The sequence below is a fragment of the Schistocerca piceifrons genome, unplaced genomic scaffold (assembly GCF_021461385.2).
Source record: "Schistocerca piceifrons isolate TAMUIC-IGC-003096 unplaced genomic scaffold, iqSchPice1.1 HiC_scaffold_1071, whole genome shotgun sequence".
Classification (NCBI taxonomy): domain Eukaryota; kingdom Metazoa; phylum Arthropoda; class Insecta; order Orthoptera; family Acrididae; genus Schistocerca; species Schistocerca piceifrons.
Window position 1 is genome coordinate 75,001 of NW_025726876.1, and position 10,000 is coordinate 85,000.

The 10,000-nt window shown below is 56.9% G+C and overlaps 1 non-coding gene across 1 annotated transcript in view; it reads right to left on the reverse strand.

The window, feature by feature from the left end:
- LOC124726954 overlaps positions 1-1,462 on the reverse strand; it is a 1,909-nt gene extending 447 nt beyond the window's left edge. Inside the window, exon 1 of the ribosomal RNA XR_007006827.1 lies at positions 1-1,462. This exon is cut by the window's left edge and continues 447 nt beyond it. This is a non-coding gene — a ribosomal RNA (small subunit ribosomal RNA).
- Between the last annotated feature and the right edge of the window lie 8,538 nt (positions 1,463-10,000).

The following is a 10,000-nucleotide window of genomic DNA, read 5'->3' on the forward strand; positions in this document are numbered from 1 at the left end:
AAGGATGTCACGCGACTAGTTAGCAGGCTAGAGTCTCGTTCGTTATCGGAATTAACCAGACAAATCGCTCCACCAACTAAGAACGGCCATGCACCACCACCCACCGAATCAAGAAAGAGCTATCAATCTGTCAATCCTTCCGGTGTCCGGGCCTGGTGAGGTTTCCCGTGTTGAGTCAAATTAAGCCGCAGGCTCCACTCCTGGTGGTGCCCTTCCGTCAATTCCTTTAAGTTTCAGCTTTGCAACCATACTTCCCCCGGAACCCAAAAGCTTTGGTTTCCCGGAGGCTGCCCGCCGAGTCATCGGAGGAACTGCGGCGGATCGCTGGCTGGCATCGTTTATGGTTAGAACTAGGGCGGTATCTGATCGCCTTCGAACCTCTAACTTTCGTTCTTGATTAATGAAAACATACTTGGCAAATGCTTTCGCTTCTGTTCGTCTTGCGACGATCCAAGAATTTCACCTCTAACGTCGCAATACGAATGCCCCCGCCTGTCCCTATTAATCATTACCTCGGGTTCCGAAAACCAACAAAATAGAACCGAGGTCCTATTCCATTATTCCATGCACACAGTATTCAGGCGGGCTTGCCTGCTTTAAGCACTCTAATTTGTTCAAAGTAAACGTGCCGGCCCACCGAGACACTCAATAAAGAGCACCCTGGTAGGATTTCAACGGGGTCCGCCTCGGGACGCACGAGCACGCACGAGGCGGTCGCACGCCTTCAGCTCGCCCCACCGGCAGGACGTCCCACGATACATGCCAGTTAAACACCGACGGGCGGTGAACCAACAGCGTGGGACACAAATCCAACTACGAGCTTTTTAACCGCAACAACTTTAATATACGCTATTGGAGCTGGAATTACCGCGGCTGCTGGCACCAGACTTGCCCTCCAATAGATACTCGTTAAAGGATTTAAAGTGTACTCATTCCGATTACGGGGCCTCGGATGAGTCCCGTATCGTTATTTTTCGTCACTACCTCCCCGTGCCGGGAGTGGGTAATTTGCGCGCCTGCTGCCTTCCTTGGATGTGGTAGCCGTTTCTCAGGCTCCCTCTCCGGAATCGAACCCTGATTCCCCGTTACCCGTTACAACCATGGTAGGCGCAGAACCTACCATCGACAGTTGATAAGGCAGACATTTGAAAGATGCGTCGCCGGTACGAGGACCGTGCGATCAGCCCAAAGTTATTCAGAGTCACCAAGGCAAACGGACCGGACGAGCCGACCGATTGGTTTTGATCTAATAAAAGCGTCCCTTCCATCTCTGGTCGGGACTCTGTTTGCATGTATTAGCTCTAGAATTACCACAGTTATCCAAGTAACGTGGGTACGATCTAAGGAACCATAACTGATTTAATGAGCCATTCGCGGTTTCACCTTAATGCGGCTTGTACTGAGACATGCATGGCTTAATCTTTGAGACAAGCATATGACTACTGGCAGGATCAACCAGGGAGCTGCGTCAACTAGAGCTGAGCAGCCGGCCGCCCGGGAGTGTGTCCCGGGGGCCCGCGCGAACACGCAAGCGTCCGCTCAATCATTCTGCAAACAGGAGGAGGCTGAGCTCCCCTGCACAATACACCTCGAAACCCTCTCAGGTCCCGGCGGCGCGCAGCGCCGTCCCAAGTACTTGGTCGGGTTCGAGAGAGGCGCAATCGCCCGGAGTTAGGCGAGTAGACGCTTTCGGTGCGACCACCCGTGCTCCCAACTGAGCTTGCCGCTGCCGACAGAGGCCCGGGAGCGTGCTGTCGTGGCATTGCCGGCGGGAGACAACACGCGCCACCTACGGTGACCGGCAGCTCCAACGCCAGCGCCACAGAAGGACAAAAGCCCCACTTGGGTGCCGAAGCGAACTCTCCCAGCACAGCGCACGCGCCAACACATCCGCACAGCTGCGATACAAACCACCAGCGAGAACCGCTGGGGCGACCGAGCAGCAGACGGCGTCGCGGCGCCGAGCGCCGGGCGGCGGCGCATCCTCAACGCACACAGTCCTCAATCGGACCAGCACACTGAAGATGTCCACCGCGCTTCGCACCGGGCCCGCGAGGACCTACTTTGGCCGCACGGCGCCGCGCGCAGGGTGCGCCGGCGCGCAGCTGCGACGCCTGCCGCGTCCGTCGGCCGGCGCGCCTGCCACTGGCCGCCCCCACCAGCCGGCTGTAGCGCGTGCGCCCACGCACCGCGCGGCCAGCACGCCGGGAGGCGCCCCCTCACCGGCCGGGGACGGTCCCACCCAGCCACCGCCGCGTATCGCTTCACACCCAGATGCCGTTCAGTTTCGTCGGCATGGTGGGTATCGCTGGAACAACCGGTTAGTACCTCAACCTATCGTCGCCATCACCGATTCACCCCTAGCGAGAACAACCGCACCACAACAGGTTACCATTTGTTCATTTGCGTAACTTCACCAGAAAACGCAGGCGTCCATCGCCATTTGCAACTTCAACGATTATTGCATGCCTGTGTCAGGTGTCACGCCACACTACGTCTGCCCACATACACGCAACAAAATGTGCACGCCTAGACAATACGTGGAAGGTGGCCCCCGTACGTATGCGATGTCCATTGCTCGAACGACTGTCAACCGGCCTCTGTAGCATGTCGCAGATATGGAACGCGGTGCACCATGCCATCACGGTGTGTGAGGAGAGACGACTAGGTCCGAATACATCAACAGACAGCTCATGCTGATCGCCATCCACGGCGTCCGTTCCTCCCACACGTCTCTATGGCGTACCACACTGCAATCCAGCTCTCATAGGGAGACGACACGTAGCTGCGTGCACAATATTTGCACTGTATGGTCCGCCGTTTTTGGGCGCAGTCGTTGTGCGGTCACACATGTGCCACGATGTATCATTCAGTACATAAGGACGAATGTGCAGTACAGATTGTGGTTCACGCGTACGACATCAGCGGACAGTTGACACAGGCCGCACCACAACGTAGCCTGAGTACGTCGCATGCGAAGGGCATTGAACATGCAAACTTCTCACCAACCAGCTTGCGAAGGCAGGGGGCAAGGTGGGGACGTGGGGAGGGGCGGCATGTACGTCCTGCTGCCATCCACATTACAGTGTACAGCAGGAGCATGTGGAAAGTGAGCAAGACTTGCAAGGTGTTTAACATGAAGCGATACACAGGGGTGCGGGCAGTGCGAGTAGCGAACTATATTGCGAGGGTTGCGGGTGGGCAACACTACAGTAATTGAACGAGTCGTATAACAATTACAGAGCAGGTTTAGGCGACAACGTGGGTTACGTTAAGGCGACAACATGGGTTAGGTTAAGGCACAACATGGGTTAGGTTAAGGCACAACATGGGTTAGGTTAAGGCACAACATGGGTTAGGTTAAGGCACAACATGGGTTAGGTTAAGGCACAACATGGGTTAGGTTAAGGCACAACATGGGTTAGGTTAAGGCACAACATGGGTTAGGTTAAGGCACAACATGGGTTAGGTTAAGGCACAACATGGGTTAGGTTAAGGCACAACATGGGTTAGGTTGAGGCACAACATGGGTTAGGTTAAGGCACAACATGGGTTAGGTTGAGGCACAACATGGGTTAGGTTGAGGCACAACATGGGTTAGGTTGAGGCACAACATGGGTTAGGTTGAGGCACAACATGGGTTAGGTTAAGGTACAACATGGGTTAGGTTAAGGTACAACATGGGTTAGGTTAAGGTACAACATGGGTTAGGTTAAGGTACAACATGGGTTAGGTTAAGGTACAACATAGGTTAGGTTAAGGTACAACATAGGTTAGGTTAAGGTACAACATAGGTTAGGTTAAGGTACAACATAGGTTAGGTTAAGGTACAACATAGGTTAGGTTAAGGTACAACATAGGTTAGGTTAAGGTACAACATAGGTTAGGTTAAGGTACAACATAGGTTAGGTTAGGTTAGGTTAGGTTACACGTTGTTGTACGGAAAGGTGTAGGGGGGGGGGGGGCGGGGGCGGCAGGTTCGTTGATAGTGATTATAGTAAGTGAATGCTTGTGACATGATCAGATTTGTCACGTCAGGATGCACCTTTGGCTTATTAGAGGCGGCGCTCCAATTCTATGCTTGTGTGAGACCTGTGTCTTTGACTCATGTCATTGTTTGTGCGCTGTGACAGGAGGTACTATTGTGATGTTGGGTGCACCGTTGTATAGGACATGTGTGGGTGTTGGTGCCTGGTCTGCGCAATGGTGGATGTCGAAAGGCTGGGATATTGTATTTTCCGCACGGACCTCCTGGTCTGGTTGTGATAGTGTGGATTGTGTAATGTGGCGGAGAAGATGCACTGGATGTTGTTCCATGCTGGTGCTTACATATTGTATGTGCGCCTGTTAGAAGCAGAGAGTGGTGCGTGATCAGAGTGTCTGGCTGACGTGTGGTTCCCATTTTGGGCAGACTCTTTCAGCATGTATACGGACAGTTGTGTATATTTGCTGTAGTTTGATGGCTCTGCATTGATTACTAATCAGCGCCGTGTGTACGGGTAATCTGGTTCCAGTCCAAAATGTTCCATCTGTGTACATTAGTGACAAAGACTCCCCCCATGCAGTGGGGCTCGGTCTGTTATAACTCTTCCGCGTAATATATTTGCCCCACGTTTTTGCGACTGCGAGTGCGAGTGCAACGCGCATGGGGACCGACATGCTGATGGCTCGGTATCGGACGCCGTACAGTGAGCAACGCGATCGCGTCTCTCGCTCGTAAGTGGTACAGGTCGCGGCTCATGTATACGGACAGCGGGAATGTCGCATATTGGAAATAACTCTTTTTTTTTTTTTTTTTACTTTATTGTCATTTTAATGCCTATACAATAAGCAGGCTGGCAGCAGCACAATACGCTGCTCTTCAGCCAAATGAGACAGAAGCACAAAAAACAGGAGAAAAACAGAAAAGTCACAAAATGGTGGGCGATAAAATAGGAGACACAGAGAGACAAACACGGAGCCGTTCACACGTGACGATAAACCACACTGCAAACTGTTGAGACGACGCACAGATACTGAAGAAGACGATGGCACTGGTGAACAACGGAGCATGACGGGAAACACTGAACACGAAACATGACGGCACACACAAGACACTGATGGCGGCGATCTCCGGCGCGCGAAAGTCCACGTAGCGTGTGCGAGTCCGGGGACCTGCCAAGAGTGGAACAGGGGGGAGGTGGGGGGAGAGGGGAGAAAAGGATGCCAACGGCGGGGGAGACGGGGGCAAGAGGGAGAGGGACAGGGGAGGGGAGGCCCGGGGGAGAAGGGGAGAGAAAAGGAGGAGGGAGGGAAAAAGGGAGAGAAGGGAGGGAGGGTGCCCGGAGGAGCAAGCACGGGAGGAGGGCGGGAGGATCAAAGTTGGTAGGAGGGGTAGATGGAGGGGAGGAGGGCATCATCAGGTAGGGGGAGCTGGCGGAAGCCACCTTGGGAGAGAGTAAGGAGGGTGGAGAGATGGAGACCGGGTGGGACATGAGAGTACAGGCGCGGCAGCGGGCGGGGGTGGGAGAGGATCGGGGAGACGAGCGGGTGGGGAGGATCGAGTTTACGGGAGGTGTAGAGGATTCGTATCCTTTCGAGGAAGAGGAGGAGGTGAGGGAAGGAGATAAGATCATACAGGATCCGCGTGGGGGAGGGGAGACGGATGCGATAGGCAAGGCGGAGAGCATGGCGTTCAAGGATTTGGAGGGATTTATAAAAGGAAGGGGGGGCGGAGATCCAGGCGGGATGGGCGTAACAGAGGATAGGGCGGATGAGGGACTTATAGGTGTGTAGGATGGTGGAGGGGTCCAGACCCCACGTACGGCCGGAAAGGAGCTTGAGGAGACGGAGTCGGGAACGTGCCTTGGCTTGGATGGTCTGGAGATGGGGAGTCCAGGAGAGGCGACGGTCGAGGGTGACGCCAAGGTACTTAAGGGTGGGGGTGAGAGCGATAGGACGGCCATAAACGGTGAGATAGAAATCAAGGAGGCGGAAGGAAGGGGTGGTTTTGCCTACAATGATCGCCTGGGTTTTGGAGGGATTGACCTTAAGCAACCACTGGTTGCACCAAGCAGTGAAGCGGTCAAGATGGGATTGGAGAAGGCGTTGGGAGCGTTGTAGGGTGGGGGCAAGAGCAAGGAAGGCAGTGTCATCGGCAAACTGGAGAAGGTGGACGGGGGGTGACGGCGGCGGCATGTCCGCCGTGTACAAAAGGTACAGAAGGGGGGAGAGGACGGAGCCTTGGGGCACACCGGCGGAGGGAAAAAAAGTGTAGGAATCTGTGTTATGGATGGTGACATAGGAAGGACGGCGGGAGAGAAAGGAACCGATCAGACGGACGTAGTTAATGGGAAGGGCAAAGGTTTGGAGCTTGAAGAGGAGACCGGAATGCCAGACACGGTCATAAGCGCGTTCGAGGTCAAGGGAGAGGAAGATGGCGGAGCGACGGGAATTAAGCTGTTCGGAGAGGAGATGAGTGAGGTGAAGGAGAAGATCGTCGGAAGAGAAGGATGGCCGAAAGCCACACTGGGTGACGGGAAGGAGGCGGTGCTGGCGGAGATGCTGGTGGATGCGGCGGGTGAGGATAGATTCCAGGACCTTGCTGAAGACCGAGGTAAGGCTGATAGGACGGTAAGAGGAGACGGCGGACGGCGGTTTGCTAGGTTTAAGGAACATGAGGATGCGGGAGGTTTTCCACAGGTCGGGGTAGTAACCGGTGGACAGGACTACATTGTAGAGCCTGGCCAGGGTGGAGAGGAAAGAGACAGGAGCTTCACGAAGGTGACGGTAGGTGGCACGATCGTGACCAGGAGCGGTGTTGCGTTTTGTGCGGAGTGTATCAATGAGATCCTGTGTAGTGATAGGGGTATTGAGTTCCGTGTGTGTAATGTTGTCCAAGTACTGGAAACCAGGAGCGAGGGGAGGGACAGAGGTGTCAGTTCGATCGCGGATATCCGGGAAGAGGGAGTAATCGAACTGAGGATCATCGGGGATGGAGAAAACATCGGAGAGGTAGGAGGCAAAGTGATTGGCCTTACTAAGGGCGTCAGGGAAGGGGTGATCATCGTGGAGAAGAGGATAGTAGGGGGAGGGTTTAGTTCCGGTAAGGCGACGGAAGGCCGACCAGAACTTGGACGAGTTGATTGGCAGGGTTTCATTCAAACGGGTGCATGTCTGTCGCCAGTCCCGGCGTTTCTTAGCCGCGAGCAAATTACGAACGTGTCGCTGGAGTTGCCGGTGGCGTCGCAGTGTGTCCGGGTCACGCGTGCGGAGGAAGGCACGGTAGAGACGACGGGATTCACGGAGGAGGAGAACGGCCTGCGGGGGTAAGGTAGGACGGTGGGGGTGGATGGCGACAGTAGGAACGTGGGCCTCCACGGCCTCAGACAAGGTCTGCTGGAGAAAGGAGGCGGCATGGGTGACATCGTCAGGGTGGTGGTAGGTGAGAGGGTGGCTATCGACCTGGGTGGAGAGGGTATCCCGGTAGGCATTCCAGTCGGCTCGGGAATAATCGTGGACATACTTAGGGGGAGGATCAGTACGAGGGTCGGGGCGAGGGCGACGACCGTCCGATACGGTGAGGAGGACAGGGAGATGGTCGCTACCAATAGGTTCCAGGACATCCACCGTTATGCGGCCAAGGAGGTTGGGGGAGGAGAGGATAACATCAGGAGTGGAGTTGGATTCGGGACGGGTGTGCTGGGGGATGGGAATGAGGTCGCCTTGAAGGGAGGAGAGGAACCGATGCCACCGCCGTAACTGGGCGGCGGAACGACTATGGATGTTGAGGTCGGCGGCGATCACGTAGGAGGAGAAGGTACGGTCAATGTGGGAGAGGAAGTCGAAGGGAAGAGGGGCGTTAGGGCGGACATAGATGGTGGCGCAGGTAATGGTAAGGCCAGGGAAGAAGAGACTAAGGATCAGGTGTTCGGTGGGGTCGGGAAGGAGAGGTTGGAGCCGAACGGGGATCTGGCGGTGGTGGCCAATGGCAACTCCGCCACGCGCAACTGGGAGGGGATTATCGGAGCGGTGGAGGAGATAGGGGGAGGTGTGGATGGAGTGGTGGGGTTGGAGGAAGGTTTCATTGAGGAGGAAGGCATCCACACGGTGGGTAGCAAGGGTGTGCAGGAAAAGGTTCTTGTTGGCGGGAAGGGAGCGGATATTGTTGAAAAGGATACGATGCTGTCGTGCCATGATAAGGATTTAGACGAGGGTGTCAAGGCGGGAGAAGGTGAAATGGGCCTGGTTATTGGAATAGGTGGCGTACATTTTAAGGTGGAATATGGAACGGGCGGCGAGGGAGATCTGTTGTAAGGTGTGGGGGCGCTGAAAGGGATGGACGTTTTGAAGGACAATGGTGAGGAACCTGATGATGTCCTCAGCAGTGGGGGGGGGACGAAGGGAATTGCCAGGAGGGGTGGGGGCGTCCAGGGGACGGACAGGGACGGTGAGTTCAGGGGTGGTGGGAGGGGGCCGGGCTTTACACTTTTGGGAGTAGGTAGGGTGGGGGAGGCTGCAGGTATTACAGGAGGGAGGGGATTGGAGGTTGGGGCACTGCCGGAGGAAGTGCGCTTGGCGACAATGCGGGCATGTGGGGGCCTCGCGGCACTCGGCTGTTGTGTGTGCATTATAGCGCAGACATCTCTGGCAGCGCAGGGATTGAGGGGGGGAACGGGAGGGGTCGACTTTGTACCGCTGATTGAAGAGGAGGGCACCCTCCTTCAGGAGACGGTCAATGGAGGGGGCGTCCTCAGAGAACACCCGCATAAGGCGGGTGGGGCCGGTCGCGTTAAAAATGCGGCGGACTGCCCGCACCTCCAGGGTGGGATGGGCCTTCAGCTCCGCCAACACCTCCTCCTCCGTGATCGACGGACTAAGCCGAGTGATCACGGCGGTGAGGGTCGGCGGGCGACGCGGGGGTTGGGGTTGGCGGGTAGGAGATGGGGAGGGAGCAGGGGTGAGGGAGGCGTTAGGGCCAAAACGGGTGATGGGGAGGCGGGAGAGGATGTCAGTATGGAGGGTTGGGCTGGGGGAGGAGATGAGAACGGAATCCCGTCTGGGAGTAAGGAGAGAGATGGGTGCGCCAGGGAAATGTTGGCGGAGGAGGAGGGAGAGATTCCGGGCCTCGAGGAATGAAGGATCGGGACGGGACAGGAGATATTTGTAGAGACCGGGTGGGGAGGAGGAGGAGGAGGAGGAGGAGGAGGAGGGAGCGGGGCCTGGTGGGGAGACGTCCATGGCATTTTGGGGTGGGGATGGGGGGCGGGGTGGAGCCTTTTTATGAGCAGAGGGAGTGGGGGCGGCACTAGGGCGTTTGACAGCGGCAGATGGGCGGGTGGTGACAAGAGGGACGGGAACAATGGGGAGGTGGTGGGAAGGGGCAGGTCCCGGCACGGATGCAGCAGGCGGCGCCGGAGATAATGACTGTGATGGTGCAGGCGAAGGTGGCAGTGACGGCGACGGTGAAGTCGATGAAGATGGCGGTGGTGGTGGTGGCGGCGGTGACGGCGATGGCGACGGGGAGAGCTGGGCGTGGGCAGTGGCCCGACGGGCCACCACCCGAGCCGGAGCGGCAGTGACAGGCTGGGGGAGGGGGGGGAAGGGATCAGAACGAGAGGAAGAGGCGGGAGAGGGGGCGACAAAAAGCGAGGGCGAAGGGATAGAGAGGAGGGGAGGGATGGAAGGAGGGGGGTGGGACTGGGCACACCAAGTGATAGTGGTGGAGGCGGCGGAAGGGGACGTATACACGATGGCGGTGGTGGTGGTTGTGACGGTGGTGGTGGGGGCAGACATGACGACAAGGAGAAGAAAGAAAAAACACAGCACTAAAAGGACAGGACACACACTGGGGGACGACGGACGGCGACGGCGACGGCGAACGGCGACGGCGAACGGCGAACGTCGAACGGCGACGGCGACGGCGACGGCGACGGCGAGAGGCAGGAACGCTGCTGCCGCGGACGGGGCCGGGGCGGCTGCGGCTGCGGCTGCTGCTGCTGCTGCTGCCTGGACTGCTGCT